This window comes from Petaurus breviceps, unplaced genomic scaffold (assembly GCF_028583685.1).
Source record: "Petaurus breviceps papuanus isolate PSGF00001 unplaced genomic scaffold, PetGlider_PUasm1.0 37, whole genome shotgun sequence".
Taxonomy (NCBI): domain Eukaryota; kingdom Metazoa; phylum Chordata; class Mammalia; order Diprotodontia; family Petauridae; genus Petaurus; species Petaurus breviceps.
In genome coordinates this window covers 1239434-1260481 of record NW_027186296.1, presented here as the reverse complement: position 1 = coordinate 1260481, position 21048 = coordinate 1239434, and the positions used below count along the sequence as shown (strand labels likewise).

General features: G+C 37.8%; 1 protein-coding gene, 1 long non-coding RNA gene and 1 pseudogene across 6 annotated transcripts in view; 2 read left to right on the top strand and 1 right to left on the bottom strand.

Annotated features, from left to right (window-relative positions):
* Positions 1–21048, top strand: part of CDIN1 (CDAN1 interacting nuclease 1) — a 274152-nt gene that overhangs the window by 229410 nt on the left and 23694 nt on the right. The gene's annotated exons all lie outside the window — the stretch shown is intronic.
* Positions 1–21048, bottom strand: part of LOC138168795 (uncharacterized) — an 83408-nt gene that overhangs the window by 41621 nt on the left and 20739 nt on the right. The window lies entirely within an intron of this gene.
* LOC138168794 (large ribosomal subunit protein eL29 pseudogene) lies at positions 11762–12610 on the top strand (annotated as a pseudogene).

The window sequence follows — 21048 nt, the reverse complement described above, 5'->3', positions numbered from 1 at the left end:
AAGAAAGAAAGAAAGAAAGAAAGAAAGAAAGAAAGAAAGAAAGAAAGAAAGAAAGAAAGAAAGAAAGAAAGAAAGAAAGAAAGAAAGAAAGAATGAATTGATCCTTGTCAACATAGGTGGAGGCATAACCACTGCATACAACAGCAGGGAATCTAAGGTAAGGACTGCTAGATTCAGTTTGGTGTCATTTGTGGTATATAATGCATATTGCTGAAAGATTAAGCCAAAAGTAACAAATTATCAGCTAGCCATGTGGCTCATCTGAGAACCAGACCTGGAATTAGGAAGGCCTGGATTCAAATTCAGCCTCAGACTCTAACTAGCTGTGTGACCCTGGGCAAGACACTTAACTCTGCCTCATCTGTGAAACAAGTTGGAGAAGGAAATGGCAAATCACTCCAGTGTCTCAGCCAAGACAACTCCAGATGGGACTGAACAAAAACACCAACAAAGGTTCTGTGAAAGAAAACTTGACCTGAAAATGTGGATCTCATGTGGTTATGCAAAGTGAGATTGCCCAATATGAGAAATGTTAGGTGTGGTGTTTTCTAGCCATTTTGTCTATAGTTTAGTGAACAAAATGAAATACGAAGAAATAAGTGTCTGGTTGCAGAGGGGTAAAAATCACACTCCACTGGAGATAGAACATTTATCTAAATAGAGTCACCAGTCCTAAAACCCTTCAAATACTTTTCATGGAATGATAAATTGAGTAATCCACACTTAAAAATTTAAAAAAAAATCACACCTTCTCTACTTTTTAAAGTTTGGCATCTCCTATTTTAGGACTAGTTTTTCCCATCCTAAAATCTTACATTTTTTTTCCCACAGTTCTTTATTTCAGAAGTGCTAAGATAAAAATTGAGTGAGCCAATGGGCAATTAGAAAAAGTTGGGACAATTTTTTTTTCTTTTCCTTTTTTAAGAAAGAATAGGAAGTTAATAATGAGTTTCATGCTTTATTTTGGAGTGGTTTTTAAAATTTTTATTTCTCTTGTTTTCATCTTTATTGATACTCAACCATATCATATCATTTTATCTGCTGAGTTTTTTTTTTAAGCAAAATTGTCATTTTATTTCTTTTAGGAAATTAGAAAAGAACAGAATTCTCCTTAGCCCCGTGAATGATAGCACCAACTCTTTTAAATACCCAGTCTTTCCTCCTCCCTCCCCTTAGAGAAGCAAAGTGAGAAGCAAAAAGAAAATAAATCTGTCCCATTATTAAATTTGTGCTCTTCACACACATAGTGGTCACTACTGTACTGTGGGTCAGGTTGTCACTTCGGCAGCTTGTAAAGCTCTTTATCATAGTGAGCAAGAAAAATCAATGTCGAATTACCTCAGGAATATTATTGATGACCTGAATGTCATTTTCTGTTTTTATTACTTTTCATTGTATTTAGCTTGTAATTTAAGCCCCTTTCTAATTAATTTGGTTTGGCTCTGTTGGAAGTAGAAAAAGCTACCCATCTAATAGGTGACACATGTCACAGAGAAACCTTACAACATCCCCATTTCCCCAAGATCAATCAACCATGAAATAACTCACTGAACTTTCTGTTTTTCTAGCAAATTCTTAAGAAATACAATAAAATTGAATTTGTCTAGTCCAAAGAAGAAGGGAGGCCCACAAATGAGCAGAAATGCCCTAGAAGCCCAGCTTTATCTGGCTATAATCTTTCTCTTAGCTGTTAAAATATCCTGAAGCACTCGATCACATTGCATTTTAATTTCAAAGCCATGTGTTGTATTAGCAGAATGCACATGGTACTGATTTGAACTGAAAGTCTCCGTCTGTTCACCAGAACGTCAGGCTAGCATGAACAGGGTCTCAAGCAGGTCAAAGGCCTGGAGTCGACATCTTTGTTAAATCTTACTCTTGTGAAAACTAGAAGCCTAGGTCAGGGCAACCAGCTGATTGTGCCTCTTACAGCCACTGATTAGATTAGGCCTACATTTATCAACTACACATAGACTAATACTCAACCGTTTAATTCAAGAGTTTTGATGCTTCTTTATTTCCAAAAGGGAAGGTGGATATGTTGTTGTTGGGATTCTTTTTCTTGTTCTAGTATCGGTCTAGTATCAATGAGGTGTGACATCCAGCTTTTTCCAATTTTGTCTACTAGGTTTACGCAGCTCTAGTATGTAAAATACACTCCTGCACACTCTATATCTGTTTTTCTTTACCAACATTACAGCTCATTATAATGTTTTGACATTTATAGAAAACATTTCATTTTTGTGTGTGTGATTTTCATTTTTACAGAGCAATTTTATTACTCCTTTGGCTTTGCTTTTTCTGTCAAGTTTGAACATATCATATACATAGCTATATGAATATATGTGTATATATATACATATATTTATTTATATTTCCCTTTTTATCCCTAAATAAGTCAATATAACTGTTAGATAGAATTTCACTTGGAAGGAATAGCTAAAGTTCCTTTGGAAATTCAACTTCTATTTGCCTCCAGCACATTGCATGACTGAAGAGACAGTATGGGGCTGTCTGAGTTTGGCATGAGAGGACCTAGATTCAAAACCCAACTCTACTACTTATGGCCCATATGACCCTAACCAAATAACCTAATCTCTCAGAGCCTAAGTTTCTCATCTATAAAAGGGAAGGGGTTGGACCAGATGACCTCCAAGGTTCCTTGCAGCCCTAAATCTATGTTCCTAATTATCTCTCTTCTAAAGAGAGATGCAGTTCTTTTTCTAAAAAATCATCTTAACACTTACACAAACCAGGTGAGTCGATGCTATATCAAAGTCAGGCAGGTCTCTGCAGTCACATATGCATGCATATTAAGAATCAGTTGTGGCCAAACTTTCTGTTATGTCGTACAGAAATTGTAGAACTGAAGATAAAATTTTCCTGTTCATGTTAAAAAGGATTACTTTTCTATAAACAAAATGTTCTTGAAGGAAGCTGGGTACTCCTTTTCCAATAAGGCTACAATTGCCTTTCTCAGAGTATGACTTCAGAAGAATGGGAAAACAGGAAGAAGTTTTTTGTGTATTGCATTTATTTCTCTGAGTAAAAGAAAGATAAAACAGTCACCCTGACAATTTTAATTTTATCTTGGGAGGTCAGCAATCACACTGGAAAAGTGATCTCTCTCTCCCCTCCCCCCTCCTCTTCCCTTTCAAATTAAACCTGAGACTTTAGGGCATTCTGAACTCTTTCACCAGCCTGAGATCATGTTCATGATTCATATTCAGTGGGAAAAAAAATTCATTAACCAAATTCCCAACCATGTTTTCAGACTTAGAACCATGAAGCCTCTTATTCAGAACCCTCAATTTTTCATCTTGTATTCATTATTCCCATACAATCTTAAAGCACTTTTTGGATTTGGGAAATAGTCAAAATATATGTCAATGGATCGTCGCTTTACTTAGAGTCAATATAGGAATGAAATACAACATTTTCTGTTAAGGTACTCTGAGCATTGCCTCTATATTTGGCCAGTTGGTGCCCGGGAAATGTTATTGACTAAGTGTTCACTGTACCAAAATGTCTTCGTAATTGAGGCCAAAGCATATGAGAGATGGGGAGGAAGATTGCCTGAATTATCTTTATACTTGCCTCACTTCCCCATTTCCTTTTGCATGCTTAGCCATAGCCTAAATGGCCTGAAGAAATCACCATAACTAACATCTCTTTACTTGGAGTATCTTCACTCACTTTGGATGACTACATTAGCTATACTTTTCCTCATCAATTTCAAGTTCTTACCATCATCTCATTTTTCTTTGGTTTCTTTTACCTTAATTTTTCCAATCCAAAAAAAAGCATTTATTAAGTGCTACTGTGAGAGACAGAAAGGTAGTGTCAAGCTGAAATAGAAATATACCTGATGGCTGCATATTGACTTAGAAAACCACAATTTAGCATTTTCTATTTTGTATTTATTGTATTTTTGTTTTATTTCATTAAGCATTTCCCAATTACATTTTAATGTGGTTCTGGCCACACTCAAGAGTTGAGTTTGACACCTCTGGTTTAGTAGATAGAGCTGGATTTGAAACCAGACAGACTGGGGTTCAAGCTTTGGTTCTGACCTATAGCTGTTGTGTAACCCTAAGAAAATCTCTGACGTCTGAGTTCTCTAGGCAAGTCGGTATTGCAGAAAAGATGTCAACTTGCATTGGTACAGGTAATGTCATATCCTCCTGAAATCACAGGACCAATCCCCATCCCTATCCTAATTTTGTGTCTGGTGTGGGCATTTGAAGGATGAATGAACAATAACTACCCTCAAAGAGCTTTCATTCTCATCAGGGGAACACAACATGTAGTTTGGTAGTATCATAGATTTAGAGTGAATGGTACCTTAGAGTTGGTCCAGTCCAATCCCCTCTTCAGATAAGGAAACTAAGACACAGCAGGGTTTAGTGATTTGCCCAAGGTCACACAGCTAGTACATGGCAGAACTGAGATTTGAACCCAGGTTCCTCTGTCTCTAAATCCAACATCCTTGTACTACACCATACTTCCATTATATAAATGGTGATGAGCAGTGGCTCCCCATGAACCCTATCTCTCCTGCCTCCTTCTGACTGCTACAGGAAATTCTGAAACTATTGCTTAACACAGATTTCTAACATTAGAGAAAACTATCAGGACCTGGATTCTCTGCTTTTGGATGGCCCCAAAGATTCAAAGCAAGTCCTACCTTGGAGAACTAGGGAGCCCCTTGCAAAAGCATTCTTTGGATTTATAGGATATTTGGGTCATGGCACTGCCCTGAGGCTCCCTAGCAGTGGAGCCTTTTAAGGGCCCAGCTATGAACACCTAGAAACCTCATTCATAGCTAGATTTTTTTTTAGAGAAATCGGTATTTTTTTGTTTATTTGTTTTAGTCTTTGAATCCCCAGAGCCTAGCTGAGTGGGTGGCACCAGCTACTTGGTCCTTAATAAGAGCTAGCTGAATTGAATTGAGTTACAAAGCTCCACTATAGCTTCTCGGTCCTTTGCTTTTTTTTATTTTTATTTTTTGGCTTATATAATCCTGACCAAGTTTCTTGACAATAAATTTACTGCCTAAAAGAAAACCGTCTTATACTTTCCAAACCATTTACCTAAATACTCTTCACTTTCAGCTCGCATTTCCCCAGATTTGACTTTGGCCCCAAGCCAAATTCCCTGTGATCTATCAGGCAGGGTCCTATTTGTGCCCTTCCCTGCTCATCCATTTGATGAATTTTAAACAATATACAATAGAATACAATACAAATAAACACTTATTAAATGTTGGGGATAAAGGGAAAAGGAAACGTAGCCCCTGCCCTCAAGAACCTTACAAACTGATGGAGGAAAACAACACAGAAAAGGAAGCTAAAAAGCAGGGGGAGTAGAAGGGAGAAGGTATCTCTATTACAAGGGCACGGTAATGATGGAATTGTTGTTGCTAAGTCATGTCTGATGCTTTGTGACCCTATTTGAGGTTTTCTTAGAGTAACTGGAATGGTTTGCCATTTCCTTCTCCAGCTCTTTTAACATATGAGGAAACTGAGGCAAACAGGGTTAAATGACTTACTTGCTCAGGGTCACCCAGCTAGTAAGTATCTGAGGACAGATTTGAACTCGAATCTTACTGTCTACAGACCTGGCACACTCTCCATTGTACCACCGAGCTGCCAGATGGTACAATAGTAGAATCCAAACAATGCAGTTGATGTCAAATTAGTTTGTTGGGTTTCGAGACCCTCTTTCTTTCTTTTTTTTTTTTTTAGATTTTTCTTTTTGCTTTTTTGGAGGAGGGACAGTAGGGCAATTGGGGTTGAGTGACTTGCCCAAGGTCACATGGCTAGTTTTGTGTTAAGTGTCTGAGGCCAGATTTGAACTCAGGTCCTCCTGACTCCAGAGCCGGTACTCTATTCACTGCACCACTTAGCTACCCTAGACCCTCTTTCTATGGAAGTTTTGGAGGACCTTTTTTTTTTCTTCTGTGTCCTCTAGTAAAAAATGGCAGTGGTTTCTGAGGATTCTGATGAAGTGTGAGTACCAAAGCTTTATGATTACGAGTTTCCTGGTTGACGAGTTTTTCCCAGAGGGAACAGGAAAATTATGACAGTGGAATGAAATCCAAAGAGTGTAGCCAATGGGAAATAGAGAGAAGCTAGAAAAGCTAAGGGAAAGCCTACAGCTGAATTCTAGCAGTTCAAGAAAACTGAAATATTGACTTAGGTCATATTTTAGGACTAAAACTTTCTGAATCTCCACTAACAAATATCCCACAGAGTCACAAGCATAAAGGTTTCTCCTTAACTTCCACCAAGCCTTTCATCCCAGACTCATGTGATTCAAGTGGGTCATTCCTATTTTTTTTTGGGGGGGGGTGCCATCTGTAATCTTTTTTGTCCCCTTTCTTACCATCTCCCCAGAGCTTAGCACAGTGTTTGACACATGGTAAGCAGTTACTATACTCTAGTTAAGCACCTACTATGTGCTAGGCCCTGTTCTAATAAGCATTGGGATTCAAAGACAGCAGCAGGCAGCCCCAGCCCTGGAAGAGCTCACATTATAATGGGGAGACAACATACAAATAGTTATGTATAAACAAGCTACATGCAGGATAAATAGGAAATAATCACCAGAGGGAAGGCACTAGAATTAAGAAACATAGGAGAAGAATTACTATAGAATGGTGGTGTCAAACTTAGCTAGAAACAGGGGTCACTAAATGGTGTGTAGGGATCTACATATATCTGGGACCCACAAAGTGACTTAGAAAAACATGAACATTATGTTCTATTGTGTTTCATCTGTTTGTTAAATATTGCCCAGTTGTGTTTTAATCTACTTCAGGCAGCACTTGGGAAGGTCCAGTTTGTATTTGACACATTTCCATGTAGAAGGTGGGATTTTAGCTGAGACTTGAAGGAAGCCAGGGAGGTAAAGATGAGGAGGGAGAGCATTCCAGGCCCAGGGGACAGACTAAGAAAACGCCTGAATGAAGAGTTGGAGGGTCTTTGGCCAAGAACAGAAAGGAGGCCCTCGGAGAGTTGGGGGCGGGGCGGGGGGACAAATGTGGGTAGGGGAGAAGCACTGACTGAGTGACTAAGATATCATCTTAGCAAGAGATTATCTCTGTTTAAAAGGTAAGAAGGTAGGAAGAGTACTTGATTCAGAGTCACAGGATGTGTGTTCAGATTCGCTCTTGTCACTTATCTCTGTGTCTTTGGACAAGTCATTTATCTTTCTAAGGCTCTGTCTAGTTACAGATTACATAAAACCTATGAAATGGTGATTATATATGAAAGGTTCATTTGAATAAATCCGTAATACTTGGGGCCAAATGAACTCCATTCCAGGATACTCAAAGAACTTGCAGGTGTATTTGTAAAGTCACTCTTTGTGATCTGTAAAAAATCAGGAAGGACAGGAAGGGTACCAAAGGACTGGAGATAGCCAATCCCTGTGCTGATATTCCATAAAGATGACTTCTTTAAAATATAGGCAGGTGGATCTGATGTGAATTTCTTTCACAATTCTAAGGTGAATTATTAGAGAGCTATATGTAGGCACTTTAAAAGGGATATGGAGATAAGCCATCCTGGGTCCATTAAGAATAATTCATGCCAGATAGCATTAAGTAGTTTTGTTTTTTAAGTCCCCGGTAAAATCTCACCTTTTACAGGAAATATTTCCTGATCCCCCTTGATTCCAGTACCTTCCTTCCTTTGATTATTTCCAATTTGTCCTAAGTATTTTCTATATTCAATATAACCTCCTACATGTTTAGGTAGATATATATACATCTCCTGTATAACTTTAGATATATAGCCTATATATTCAAACAATATAGTTGCTTGCATGATGTTTCCCCTTCTAGACCATGAGATTCTTGAGAATAGAAACTTTTTTTTGCTTGTTTTCATGTCCCCAGCATTTAGCACAGTGCTTAACAAATGTTTATTGACTGACCAATCTAGATACCAGGGAAACATTTGGCAAAGTCTCTCCTGATAGCTTTGCATACAAATTGAAGAGATGTGAACTAGATGGAAGTAAAATTAGGCAGAGTTCACTCTACCCACTATGTGAATGACCCAATACAAAGTGATGATGGATGGATCCAAATCAACCTAGAGGCAAGGTGCCCCCGGATTCCATCCTCTATAGAAGTAATGTCAACCGAAATAGTAGAAATGCTGAACTGTATTCAAGGAGCCCTGCAGGCTGCATTGTTTGTTGTTGAGCCATTTTCAGCCATGTCCAACTCTTCATGACCCCATTGGAGTTTGCTTGGCAAAGATACTGGAGTGGTTTGCCATTTCCTTCTCCCATTCATTTTACAGATTAGAAAACTAAGGTAAGCAGTATTAAGTGATTTGTCCAGGGTCACTCAGTAAGTGTCTAAAGCCAGATTTGAACTCAGGAAGATGAGTCTTCCTAACTGAGCCACGTAGCCAGCTGCCTATGCAAGCTGCATACTGATTTCATTTGAAAATATAAGCTTATCTGCTTTCTATTGTATTTTTATTTATCTGGTTAAATATTTCTCAATTGCATTTTAATTTGACTCAGCAATGTTATGGGCCACATGTGGCCTGCCTGTCGCATTTTGAACATCTCTGCTCTACAGGACTGAGTTTTGGGTCCTTTTCAGACTTTTCTGTTCAACATTTTAATCAGCAACTCATATGAAGGCACAGATAGCACATATATACATATAGATGAATACATTATTAAATTTTCCAATGACACAAACCTGAGAGGCATAGCTAATGCATTAGCTGACAGAATCAGGATCCAAAATATCTTGACAAGCTGGAGTGATGAACCAAAACTAATCCAGTGAAATTTAATTATAATACATGTAGAACTTCACTTCTACACTTGTATTTTTCTTTAAATCATCTCTACAGAATGGGAGGAGATTTCACTCAACAACAGTTTGTGAAGAAAAAAAAGGCCTGGTGGTTTTTAGTGAACTGAAAACTCTCTATATGAGACAGCAGTGTGCTTTCATAGCCAAAAAAGCTGATTCAATCACAGGTGGTGCTGGCAGAATCTTCCAATCAGTGAGAAATGTTTTAGTACTGCGGATTAGGCACTGTATTCATTTCTGCCCAGCATACTGTAGGAAAGGCATTGATAAGCTGGACTGGTCAGGGAGGAATAATAAGGATGGTAGGGGCTTCAAGACAGAAAGACAGTTAATGAGTGTGCACTGTGCTAAGTGCTGAGGATACGATTCAAAGCATTCTAGACCACCCTGGCCTCAATTCAAATCATTCTAGATCACCCCAGCCTTCAAGATTACATTCCAATGGGAGAATATAACACATAAAGGGAAACTTTAAAGGTCGAAGAAGAAGGTAATATGGTGGCATACCTGGAACTAACCAGGAAACATTGGAAAAACCCAGAACTGACCAAGATAGGCCCAAGCTAGCATATCAGAACCCAGGGAAGGAGGTTTCAGGTACAAAGTACAATTTCTAAATCAGGCCATACAAAGATCGAGGGAAAGAACTGGAGATATTTACTCTGAAAAAGAGATGGTTGAGTTAGTCAATCAATCAGTAAATAGATATTAAGCTTTTGTATGTTCCATACACTGTGTTAAGTGCTGAGGTTACAAAGAAGATGAAAAATGGCCCCTATTCTCAAGAAGTTCACAGTCAGTGGTGAGGTGAGCAGAAGGTAGCAAGGTAGCAACTTCAGGTATCTGAAAGGCAGTCATATGACTCAGATGATTCTTGCAAATGATATAACAAGTATTTGAACAACCCAGGTCTTCTGACTTTGAATCTAATGCTTTTTCTATCACTCCATCCTGTGGCTCTAATGTCAATCACTTTTGAGTCATCTAAGTGGTACATAGACAGAGAACTGGGTCTGGAGACAGGAAGGCCTGAATCCAGATCTGGCCTCAGACACTAGCTAGCTATGTGAGCCTGGGTAAGCCACTTAACTAGTGTCTGCCTCATTTTCTTCAACTGTAAAATGAAGATAATAACAGCATCTAATGCACAGGATTGCTGTGAGGATTCAATGAGATATTTGTAAAATACTTAGCACAGTGCTTGGCAGATGTTTCGTTGTTTTTCTGTCGTGTAACTCCTTTTCTCTTTGTGACTTCTTTTGAGGTTTTCTTGGCAAAGATACTGGAGTAGTTGTCATTTCCTATTCTAGTTCATTTTACAGATGAGGAAACTAAGACAAATGGGGTTAAGTGACTTGCCCAGGGTCACACAGCTAGTAAGTGTCTCAAGCCAAATTTGAACTCAGGTCTTCCTGACTCCAGGCCCAGCATTCTATACACTGCCCCAGATAGTAGGTGCTATATAAAATTCTTATTCTCTTTCCATTCTCCTTCTCTTCCCTACTTTCCTCCATTAATAGCCCCAACAATCCCCTACCCCATCACAAACACTTCTTTCTTTGGAGTCCCAGCTGAAAATCCACCTCTTCCCTGAAGTTTCTTCTTTTTTTCTTATTACCTTAGTCCGTAATGATCTCTACATAGCCTGTAGTCCAATGGCATCAAAATCAAATAGAAATTGATCCCTGTGGGCCACTTATTGACTTAGTTTTAAAATGTAATATTATCTATGTTTTATTGTACTTTTATTTATTTTGTTAAATATTTTCCAATTACATTTTCATCTGTTTTCAACCCATACTCAAGGAATTTTGCAAGTCCCTTAGGCCTAATGATTTGACACCTCAGTGTTTAGTCCTAAAGCACTTATTGCCTATAAGAGGAAGCTCAGACCCTGTGGCAGTTCATGATCTTTTTGTGGCGCCTTCTCCCCAACCCTACCCTTTCTGAGGGGTAATAATATATAATAACAAAATATTCCAAAAGTTGTTCCAAAAGATATGACTTTCCAAAGATGGTAACTATCAGAAGCAGGAAATTAACCCAGATATCTCCCAGCTCTGTTCAGTTTCCTTTCTGTTATTCTATGCCAGAATTCCCTTTCTTATATCCATCCCACTGCTCTCTTACACAAACCTTCCATTCCTATCCAAGTGGTCTCTTCATTTCCCTACTAACCTTCTTTTCCTTTTGATACTGCTATTCCTCTACTCATGCTCCCAAACTTGGATAATTAAAATAAAATTAGGAAGCACCTAACACAATAAATAAAAATACAACAAAATATTTGAAAACCAAGTTGGTATGAGGTCTGCAGGGATTCTTTTGCATGGATTCGTGGGCCCTGTTTTATTTAACAACACTAATCTAGTTCACACCCCTCATTTTACAGACAAAGAAATTAAGATTAGGGATCCCATATTACAATAATAATTTTATGATCCTAACAGTTAAGAATTCACATTGTAGAATTTACCATATATCGTTATAATGTATATTTCATGTAATATGTATTATATATGATAGTTACTATTTATATATATATGTAGAAGAACATATCACTCATTCCAAACTACCTGTTTTTGTGGGCATGAAGACATGTAGGAATGGTAACTATTACCACTAGGTGCAAGGAAAGCCCAAATGGTCTTCTTGCTTCCAACCTCTCCTGTTTCCAAGTCCATTTTCCATGCAGCTGACAATGATAATGTTTTTTAGTTTATGGAATAAAAAAATAAACATTTCTTTTTTTTTTAAGCAATTGGGGTTAAGTAACTTGCTCAAGGTTACACAGCCAGTTATTTCTGGGTGTGGTAATAAGTATCTGAGCCCGGATTCGATCCCCAGGTCATCCTGACACTGGGGCCAGTGCTCTTACTCACTGAGCCACCTGGCTGCACCTAAAAATAAACATTTCTATAACATAATATAATTTTAAAATGATATTCTTTGGCCTCTTCCGGTCAGTGGAGTGCCTGTTATTGCAGGCTGCGGTGTAAAGATGGCTAAGTCTAAGAACCATACCACTCACAACCAATCACGAAAATGGCACAGAAATGGCATCAAGAAACCTAGGTCACAGAGATACGAGTCTCTGAAAGAGGTTGACCCCAAGTTTCTGAGAAACATGCGCTTTGCCAAGAAACACAATAAGGAGGGGCTGAAGAAGATGCAGGCCAACAACGCCAAAGCCATCAAGGCCCTGAGCACCAAGGCCTCCAAAGCCAAGCTCCTCAGGCACAAGATCCCCAAGGCCAGCACCCGCAATCTGGCCACAAGATGGCTGCCAAGTGTCCAGGTCCTAGGATTGGCATCAAACGTCCAGGCTCCAGGATCACAAAGCCTGACTCTAAGGTTGCCAGAACCACTGACCCCAAGTCTACCAAGCCCACTGACCCCAAGGCTGCCAAGCCCACTGACCCCAAGGCTGCCAAGTCTGCCGCCAAGGTCAGTAAATCAGATCCCAAGGCTACCAAATCTGGCCCCAAGGCCACCAAGTCTGACCCCAAGGTCACCAAGTCTGATTCCAAGGCTGCCAAGTCCAATCCCAAGGCAGCCAAGTCTGATTCTAAGGCTGCTAAGCCTGCCGAGTCCAAACCCAAAGATGCTGGGGCTAAAGCTGCTGGTCCCAAACCTTCAAAATAGATGCTTCAGAACAGAAGGACTTGTTTAAAGCTAAAACTCCCTTTTTTCCCAGCCAGGGTATGATTATTCACTATTTTGTACAAATAAAGAAAATGGTGAGTCATTAAAAAAAAAAAATGATATTCTTTGAAAGCAAGTATGACTTTGTCATTCCCTGAGTGATAGGCCCCAAAGTTCAAATTTCAGCTCTATCATGTATAATTAGCCTCAGTTTCCTTATCTGTTAGACTAAATGCCCTCTAAAGTAATTAATCCTATGAACCTCCTGGTTGCTTGACTCTGGGCAAGTCACTAAGCCTCTCAGTATCCCCTGGCAACAGGTTTAAGGTCTAAGATGTAGAGTAATTTACAGTACAAGTTGGTAGGAGTTTCTTTGGTGAGTTCTCTGTAATAATGAAGTCACAGGTATGTGCATATACCAATACACAGAGGTCTTAAAGACCACACCCTCCTCAGATTAACATTGACAATTTCTGAAAATGACAAATTCTGAAAAAAATATGAAGATTCATATGGAATATGCCACATCGAGCCAGTCAAAATACAATGATGTATTTTAATAGGAAATTAGGTGAAAATTGTATTTTTAAAAAATTCTCCTTGTTAATTGTCAGCAATGAAGTATCACTTGTTTGTTGTGCCCTTAAACTTGTAAAGCAGAATTCTAATTCTCCCACTCAAACACTGCCAAACTAAGCTATTTGATAGTGAACAATGATTTTTAGTCTAAAGATTTTCAGTGCTCTGAGAATTCAGGCAACATTTCTATGTTACTTTCATGCAAGATGGAATTGCATTTGGCTGTGTATTTGTGTGTGTTTAAATATGGACTAATGTATGCAGGAGGAGTTTGGCATTGGGGATTTCTCAATGCATTATAATGCAAATTGTATTTTTAAATCGGCCAAACTATTGATGCTTTTATTGAATGGAATAATTTATTACAGCAGGATTTTACTCAGATGACATTTCATCATCAAATAACAGTAAACACAATAGCCATTTCCCATAAGACTGTTCTCAAGTGCCAAGGACTTTAAAAGAAAATAAAACTTGCCTTGCGCTAAATGCTGCATTGTTATAGGCAGCTATTTCATTCACTGGAGGAAAAAAAGTTCCCACCAGTCAGGTATAGTGGACCCACAAAGGTATATCAGACCATCCCAAGAAAATTCCTGTTTTCCCTCCATTGCTGATGTTTGTCAAATGGAAAGAGATTCTATAAATCCTAGGCATTCCTCTGTGTCCTTCATTAGGATAATACAGTGAAATATGGTCTCAGGTACCCCCAGTATTGCACCATATAACCAAGAGTTAACAGCTGCTTATGGTTTTTTTGCTGAATATAATTTTTAGGTGATGCTTAAATTCTAATTTTTTTAAAAAAATTATGGGTGTAGCCAAAGTTAGGCACCCTTTTCTCCTGAGAAATGAGACTACAAATTCTGCATTGTGTTCACAAAGATAATTAGGGCAGTCTAGCAGCATACCAGCATTTAGGCAGATTAATTGGAGCATGCAGATTTATATAAAAACACATGTTGAAATTGGGGAGAAGCTGTGTGTGTGTGTTAAGGTAACTAAAAGTTTTGAGTGCCTCTGTAATTTACATATCACCTTTTTCACTGGGAAAAGGGGGAAGGAGACACCACTAGATGTATCAGGGGACACTTTTTAAAGTAATTTTTTAAAAGATGGAAATGGGATATCTTGTTGGCCCATTGAATAATTAGCCCTTGCTGGCCAGGAATTCCCTCTGGCCATCTTATCCCAGTCTTTCTCCATTCTCACTTCCCCCACCTCCCAATTAGTTGCTTGTAATCCTGTCTAACACTTTTTTTAAGAAGTAGTTTTCATTGTTTTGAGTTGCATAATGAAACTGAAGCAACTTATTAAAACATACCATCTTCAGCGTGGATCAAAATGAAAATGGCTTTGGGCAGCTGGAGTCCCGCAAAACGCCCAGGTCTGACAAACAGCACTTCCAGGACGCGGATGTAGAAAGAGGACGGTGTACACGTCAACCTTTCTCCATACAATTAGTATGCATAACTGCATTTTTGACAGTGTCGAGACAGAGACTGGGCATAAATCGTGAGGCTTTGCTGCATGATTTGCTTGTAACAAGGTCTGTTCTGGGTGGTCCTACCACCTATGAGGCAACTCATCCTGTTGTGTGAATTGGAACTCCAATGCAGGGGATGCTATGTTTCTTGGAATTTGGGTGGACCTACCTTATCTCAAAATATGTGCAAATGTTGAGTTATTAGACCTCATGTCTTTCCACATGGCTCTGTCAATTTAGGTAAACTCCCCTTTTCTCTTGATTGTTTCATTTGTTTGTTATCTTTCCTCCCACTCTGTGTTTTCTTCTCTCAGTACTATAAACATAATTGTCCCACCACAGGGACTCTTACTGGAAATAGACTGAAGTTGCTGTAGGCGCCACTTTTTACATCCCTTGATGATTTAGTAGAGCTGGGAGGGCCTGGGTGACTTTACCACTTCCCAAATAAGAACTTAAAGCACAGTTGCCTTAAATGGTGGGTGGTTTGGGTTGTGAGAAGCTCGATTCTCTTCTTCAGGGTAAACAACTCAATCTTGCTTTAGAGGAGTGATACCTTAAGCTCTGAAACAGCACCATTTCAGAGTTGATCCCATATAACCATGGCCCAACTGGAGATGGCCCCAAATGCAAAGGAAGAGTACTGCACTGCTTAGGAAATAGCCTCATCTATGAAATGGATATAATAATGCCAGAAGAACTTACTGAAGAGGGTTATCATAGCATCCAATAAGATGATATTAAGTATTTTACAAACCTTTCAATGATACATAAATGTCACCAAGGTACAGTGAGAGGCCTTGGACCTAGTATCAGAAAGACCCAAATTCAAATCCAGCCTCAGACACACTTACTAACTGTGTGATGCCTGGCAAGTCACTTAAACTCTGTTTGCCTCAGTTTCCTCCTTTGTAAAGAGGGTGATAATGGCATCTACCTCCCAAGGTTGTTGTGAGGATGAAATGAGAGAATATCTGTAAAGTCCTTAGCACAGTACATTATAAATAGTAAGTGCTTTATAAATGCTAGCTATTATAATTATACTAGCTATTGTACCCAGTAACTCTATGGTAAAGTTACTGTACTCTAAATATTATGCTTTAGGTGAAAACCCAGTCAGTTCAATAAAGTTTATACTCCCTCCCACCCCCTCAAAAAAAGAAAAGGAAAATGCATAACTACAAATTACACACACATTTACCTCTTCATTAAAAGAATACCCTCTATTAAGGTGATATGTCCATCAAGAAGCTGATCAGCTGTAGTTGTGACTTTTCTACATGTTGCATCTTGAAAACTTGTTCTCCAATGACCTACTTAAAAATGTGCTCATTATCATGTACAGAAAATTAATTGGAAGTGAAGCACCTTTCCTAAGAGATCAAATGATTTTTTGTAGAGTGAACTAGAAGATTAGACAATTCTGGAACCCCAAAGTAAATGAAACTGAGGAGTCTATTGCCCATTGTGACTTTCATCTTCTCTTGGGCCAAACTGCCTACATAAGTTTGCCATTCTCTTGGGCACCATAACCACAATTCAAATCTACTCTGCTCACTTATCCACAAGGGTGACACAAAGACCTTTGACAGGCCTAACAAAATAATGGGCAATGTCTGGACGACTGTCACTGAATTTCACTGAACTAAGAGAAATTAAAGCAACACTTTCCACAGAGCAAGATAACCCATTTAATAGAAGTATTCGAGAGAGAGAAAATGCATCCAGCGAACTTTAAAATGCAAAGCTATTTAATGCTGGCTTTCCATAAATTTTCAGTGTCGAGTGCTGGCAGTGTTAATCAAATTGAAAATTAAAGTGAAGCAAATAAGAAATGTGCCTAATTAAGCATGTATGTCCTTATTTTAAGTTATATTCTAGTTTTTAATTGAAGAATGATTCCAAGGCAACAACACGGAACAAAATATATACTTTATAAATAAATTTTAGCCTCTTTTGCTGCTTCAGATAAAATTTAATTTCTTAATCTCCTGAATTTACAATATCCTTGTTGTTACCACAGTGAATTTAGTGAATTAGGGCAAGCTGGGTTACAGTTTTTCTCTCCTCTTAATTGAACTAAAGTAACGGCCTAACTTTTTAAGAAGGCTTCTTCTAAGAGAATCCTAGGATTTAGAGCCAGACATTACCTTAGAAGTCTTCTTGTCTAACCCTTCAGCTTAAGGATCAGGAAACCAAGATGATAAGTAAAGCAGCACCCCCACTCACCCCCCCAAATCAACCTTTCTCATAGCAGAGCCAAAACTAGAAGATCCCAGAACTTTGGACCACACGTTCAATATTCTTTCTGCTGTACTGTACACAACTTTTTTTTTAATACTTCTGCAAAAGTGCATACATATTTCAAAATGGAAAGAGCCCTCAATTTGGTCTAGGGATCAAGACTGTGTTGAAATCTTGACTTTGCCACTTAATATCTCAGTGACATTGGGTATACCATTTTATCTCTCTGGCCTCATTTTCCCCACCTGTAAAATAAGGAAGTTGAACTATATTGGTGGTTCTTTTGATCTCAAGATGCCTTTACATTCTTAAAAATTATTGGAGACTCTCAAAGAGCTTTGGGTTTTATGGGTTATAGCTGTTAACATTTACTAAATTCAAAATTGAAACATAAAATTTTCAAACCTAAAAATAACAGTAATAAATGCATTGAACATTAATATCAACGTGTTACTAGTCAGGAGCAGGAGATAGAGTACTGGGCCTTGAGTCAGGAAGACCTGAGTTCAAATATTACCTCACTTACTAGCTTTGTGACCCTGGAAAAGTCATTTAACCTCTGCTTCAGTTTCCTCAACTGTAAAACGGGAATAATAATCACACCCCTCCTAGGATTGTTTGTGAGGATCAAATGAGATATTTGGAAAGTGCCTTGAATATAAAGTAGTGAGAAGAGTGGAACTGTTTTACATATTTTTGCAAATTAATTTAATTTCCAGCTTAATAGAAGACATCTGGATTTTCATATCTTCTCCTACATTCAATCTGTTACAATATATTGTTTGTGGTCCAAGTACGTGAAGAAGAGCTGGCCTCACCAAGATATGTATTTGGAAAGGGGAGCATTTTAATAATCAGATAATATCTTTATTATGAAAATAGTTTCCCAAAAGGGAACCGGGGACCCCCTAGGGAACAGCACACTATACTATGAGAACCACTGAGCCAGATGATGTTTGAAGTCTCTCCTAGATCTAGAGATCAAACAACTCCTGTCTTTGCTAACAATGGAACATTACATTTGATTTGAGAGAGAAAATCCAGACCTCCTAGCCTAAACAACATGGCTGCTATAGTGCCCATGGCTTGGGAATGGAGGTCAAAGAGAGGTCCCTGAAAAAAATAACCACATGAGACAATCAATCAAATGCATGTATTAAATGCTCATTTTGTGCCTTATACTATATTAGACACTAGAGATACAAGGGAAAACATGAAATAATTGCTACCCTCAAAGCACTTACATTTTAAAGGGAGAGACAACCTATACACATGAAGTATCCACAATAAATACGCAGTAAAGGGAGAGTGGGGATGCCCTAGGTGGTGCAGTGGATAGAGTCCCATGCCTGGTGTTAGGAAGACTCAACTTCCTGAGTTCAAATCTGACTTCAGATACTTATCTAGCTGTGTGACCCTGAGTAAATCACTTAACCCTATTTGCCTCCATTTACTCATCTACAAAATGAGCTGCAAAAGGAAATGGCAACCACTCCAATATCTCTACCAAGAAAATATTTTAATATTAGGTAATGGAATATATACCTCTCCATTGTTCCAACTCACATTGGAACTTCCAGTTTCTTAAATATGTAGCAATTATATACGGCATTAGATAGAACTGTTACCTTTTGCCATGGGAATATTCTTTCTCATCCCAACTGCAATCGTTTTTAGGTTATGGTGCACATGTGTGCATTTGTTCTTCAAAATGAATTATGTAGACTTTTATAAAATAGAATTACATATTCTTACAGAAGTGAGACATATTCATAGACAGGAAATGCTTTAACTCTGAATAGAAAGAACTTTTTTTTTTCCTTTTGAAAAAGTGTAACATTCTAACTCTAATTGAGTAACTGGAAGCACAATGGATTGAGTCAAGAAAACCTAGGTTAAAATCCGGGCTCAGACACTTAATAGCCTTGTGACCCTGGGCAAGTCACAACTTCTGTTTGCCTCAGTTTCTTCAGGGTTGTGGTAATGATTAAACGAGATAATTTTGTAAAAGTACTTTAGCACAGTGTCTGGTGAATTAGTAGGCATTAGTAAAAGCTTATTCCCTTTCTCTTCTCCACAATTAGAAAAGGGAGTAGGTTGGTCATTTAGCAAGATGCAATTACAACTTATAAAGGATTTAAGCAAGAATATGGACAATGACCGCACAGAATAAAAAAGCCAAGGAGATCCATTGAGGAAGAATACCAATATTGCTGAGTTCACAAATCCATCAGAACACCAAAGTATTAAATTTCAGTATGGATAGAGTCTTGTAGGGTTAAGAATGGTTGGAATTAAGAAATTAAGCAGCCAAGACAAAATGAAAATAAGGACAAAAAGAGGATAGGTTTTGAACTTTCTACTCATCTAAACTTTGAGCAATGATTGAGCTTTCTTTACCAAGATCCATACCTTATCATTCTTCAGTCAACTTAGTCTAGTTTAAAAAAAGTACTGGAAAAGTCAGAAAAGATCTAGGGTTCAAACCCAGCCTTCAATACCTTGAACATGAGCAATTTACTTAAGCACTTAAGTTTCCTCATCTGTAAAATGGGTTCAAGTTCTGCTAGGACCCATCTCGAGGTACTGCATGTGAAACTCAAATGAGGTAATGTAACTAAAGCTCTTTTTTAAGCCTTTAAATAATACATAAAATTAGTCATTATTATTGTTGTTATAAAGAGTAAGAGAAAATATAAAGACCGTCATTTTTATTTATTTTGGGCCTCTCTGAGTAGGCCCAAGTCTTCTTCAGTTAAGTACTTCAAAGGAACAAGAAATATGATAGTATTTAATTCTTACTATCAAGGCAAAACAAAATATTGGTAAATGAGACTTTATCTTTTACACTAGCTTTTCAGACTCAGGCTTATATCCTTCAAGAAAAGGTGATACAAATAAGTTGTTTCTGATTTCCTTTACAAATAAAATAAAACAATCATGGCAAAAGACTAAATACTAGCTACTATCAAAATTAGCTACCTAAGACATGACCTATACTTCTTTCTAGCTATTGTTTTCATGGTTTTCAAAGAAGTTATGTACTATACAGTTTCAAAATCATGTTTGTAAAAATACATTTTCACCTTGCTTCCAGAAATGACATTTTTAGATGTTTATAAAAAATCAGATAGAATATAATTACAATAGTTTAACAGATTCAAATTAATGCTACCTTATGATGTTTTAAGGTCCCTGAAAAAAAAATCCCATTTTATTGAATTAGAGGATTTTTTCCCCTATGGATGTAAAATGAAAAGTGAGTTGTGATTAAGTAATAGTATCAGAATAGAAAATATCTCTGAGTTTCAAATAAATTTTTTATTTGAATCCATCTAGACTTGAAATTCTGTTTTAATAATTCTTAAGATCATAGAACTGGAGTCTGAAGGGCCCTTCATCTAGTACAACCCACAATTTACTTATTTTACATATTGAGGCCCAAGAATTGGTGATTTTGTCCAAGGTTACAAAGATAGGAAGTGACAAAACTGGGATTTTAACCGAGGTCCTCTGATTTTCTAATTGCTTAGTGGTTATATAGAGCACTTAAGTGTCTGGGGAACAGCATAAACAATAGCTAATTAACCTTACCGTACCTCCTTGAAGGTGAGAATTTATTTTGGTGACTCCCAGGAGCACCAAGAGGGACGTAAGGTGAAAGGGTAAACCATAAACTTCCAATTTTTATCATTTACTCAAGAGACCCCTAACTTAGACCTCAGTTAGCCTTAACTCCACCATTGACTTGTTATGATCTTGGGCCATTCACTGTGACTTTGATTGTTAAAAGGAAGTACCTTCCTTATCCATGTCAGGTGCTCATGTCCTATGAGAGACTTTTCCTCAGATTTTCTCCCTTTTACTATTACCCTCAATACTCTTGAAATTGTTTTTTATATAATTTGTATTTTCTCATCATACTTCTGAGCCCTTAGTATAGTGTAAGCTCCTTAAGGGTAAGGATGGATTTGTTTTTGCACCAGACTCAGGGCCTGACACATAGCAGGTAGATGTTTATTGAATTAAACTTTCAAATTGTTAAGAGAAAAGAAAGCATCAACTTTATAAGTAGTAATACTGTCTTCTCCTTCACCACCTTTATCTAGATAGATTGTATATTGTTTTAAACCTGATTCTTTACCTCAAACAATAATAATTATTTTCATCATTGTTATTTAATTTGACTTTTGTACAGTGCCTTAATGTTTACAGAGTCCTTTGCATATATTATCTCCTTTGATCC